General features: G+C 45.6%; 1 pseudogene; it reads left to right on the plus strand.

The window, feature by feature from the left end:
* Positions 1–2,677: 2,677 nt before the first annotated feature.
* On the plus strand, positions 2,678–2,809 carry LOC140208791 (U2 spliceosomal RNA; annotated as a pseudogene).

The raw sequence follows: 2,809 nt of genomic DNA on the forward strand, positions 1-2,809 counted from the left end.
TGGGAGTCAGTAGGTTTGTTAAAGAGGCCAGAAGGTAATCCGTTTCTGGAGACAGAGAGAGACAGATCAGGAAAGGGGAGTGAGATCATGAAAATGGACCAAGCAAATTTGAGAGAGGGGGTGTATGTTGGTGGGAAAGTTGACAAATCTGACGACAACATGAGGAAATCTGCAGATGCTGGAATTTTAAGCAACACACATAAAAGTTGCTGGTGAACGCAGCAAGCCAGGCAGCATCTCTAGGAAGAGGTACAGTCGACGTTTCAGACCGAGACCCTTCGTCAGGGCTCACTCCAGACTAAATCTGACGAGCTCCACATGGGAGCTGGAAACAGCATCAATGACGTCATCAATGTGGTGGAGAAAGTTTTACCTGTCTACCTTTGAACGCTCCAAAAACAGCCCAAAATTTTAAAACAACACCAAATTACTTCACTATACTCAATGCGGCACTAGCCAAAGGGCAGATTACAAATCATTTCCTTACTCAATGAGAAAGGTTCAATCTTCTTCCATGGTGTCAGGTAGTTTCTTTGCATCCCAATCGCAGTACTCTTGGCAACTCACAGCAGGCTGGTCCCAGGGTAACTCTGTAACCCAAAATCATAGTCATACTTTATTGATCCTGGGGGAAATTGGTTTTCATTACAGTTGCACCATAAATGATAATAAAACCATAAATAGTTAAATAGTAATATGTAAATTATGCAAGGAAATAAGTCCAGGACCAGCCTATTGGTTCAGGGTGTCTGACCCTCCAGGGGAGGAGTTGTAAAGTTTGATGGCCACAGGCAGGAATGACGCTCTGTACTGCATCTCGGTGGAATGAGTCTCTGGCTGAATGTACTCCTGTGCCCAACCAGTACATCATGTAGTGGATGGGAGACATTGTCCAAGATAGCATGCAACTTGGACAGCATCCTCTCTTCAGACACCACCGTCAGAGAGTCCAGTTCCATCCCCACAACATCACTGGCCTTACGAATGAGTTTGTTGATTCTGTTCACACAAAATAATCTGCAGATGCTGGGGTTGTTGATTCTGTCGGTGTCTGCTACCCTCAGCCTGCTGCCTCAGAACACAACAGCAAACATGATAGCACTGGCCACCATAGACCCGTAGAACATGCATCATAAAGACCTGTGGCTAGTACATTCTGCCCAGGAGATGTGCCCTGGCACTGAAGAGCAATCTCCCTGTTCAATCACAGCTACACTACCATTTAAAAGAAAATGATTAAAATAAATTTGAGAAACTTCAGCCTTGCAAACAGCCAAGCTTTAAAGTTCCCAAACCACAGCGGGAGAAAGGCAAAGAAGTCAGAATGTTACAATGCTGGTTATTTAACATTCTGTAATCTACAACTTAGTATTCTTCTATCACACCAATAGTGTTGAACGAATAGAGTTCACTGCATAGGGTTATTGAAACGCTAATCTGTGGCTGGTCCTGCAAAAAAAAAATTGCTCCCCAGGGATGGACGAAAGGAACTGGGAGAATAATATAACGACGGAATGGCAATCTTTTGAAATAAAATAAGTGCTGGGAATACTTGCCACTTCAGTCAGCATTTTGCAGAGAAATAGAGCAAATGTGTCAGGTTAATGGCTCTTAGAACTGATGAAAGATCACTGCCATGATTAAGAATCACATCTGAATCATTAACTGCTTCTTTCTCTACAGAATGCTGCATTACCACCAAATCCTTTTCGGCATTTTATGCCTCTTTTCCCCAGATTTCCACCTTTTTTTTTCCTCCTTGGAGACGTAGTAAGTGATACAAGCCATAGGTTGGAGAATGTTGTTAAATGCTGGATGGAGCTGGACAAACTTAGGCAAATACGGAATGTTCATAATTACTTCCGGTATTTGGCTGGTGGGATACGGCAGAAAGGGCTTCGGATGTCAGGAAAGTAGCATACCCACATTCTCCCGATTATCGCCGATTTCTTAATGGAACCAGTTCTGGTCAACAAGCTTTCTTTACCAATGAAGTCCAGCCGGACGGTTAGATTATTTTCTGTGGAAATAATCCATTGACTGCAATGCCGTTATTTGCCACATGCCAGCTCACACTTAAATATTGTCCGAGTTGCAACCCTACCCCCTCCCTTTCATCCGACTCTATCCCGTCCCTCTCCCCGACCAACTCAACTACCCATCGTCCCCCATCAAACGACCTCACTTACCCCATTTACAACCCTCTCCTTCTTCGCAATCCCCAGCCATCGCTTCCACCCGATGTTCCTAGCCACCCTCCTCCTGTTTCCGGAGGACCCCTCCCCAATCACCTGCCCCGCCAGGCTCGCCAAACGACCCGGCCGCAACTTCGCTTCTTTCGCTGCAACGCCTTCCGTAAACGTCATCACGCTTGCAATGACATCAGACGCTAGAGGGCGGGCAGAACAGCTGAGGAGGAGGAGTTTGCATACAAACCAGGGCCGCCTCTCTCATTTGGTTGGCGGAATATCCGCTATTTTACATGATCAGCTGTATTCCGAAAGAGATTTCGCGACAAGGGAGAAAAATACAACTTATGTCAAAGACTGAGCGAAATTACACCAAACCTACTTCAAAAGTTGAAGAGAGGTGGGATAAATCGGTGTCCTGTAGACAGTCGGTCCAACTTAATAGAGGGAAGACTAGCAAGATCCGAAAGGGTCCGGACATTTGAGGTATCGCTTCTCGGCCTTTTGGCTAAGATCAAGTGTAGTATCTGTTCTTATCAGACCAGAAGGCGGAGGAGGAGAGTTCGCGCTGACGCAGGGGTGGATCCTAATGCTGATTGGCCTCCAATCTAACACCCCAT

The sequence above is a fragment of the Mobula birostris genome, chromosome 13, assembly GCF_030028105.1.
Source record: "Mobula birostris isolate sMobBir1 chromosome 13, sMobBir1.hap1, whole genome shotgun sequence".
Lineage (NCBI taxonomy): Eukaryota > Metazoa > Chordata > Chondrichthyes > Myliobatiformes > Myliobatidae > Mobula > Mobula birostris.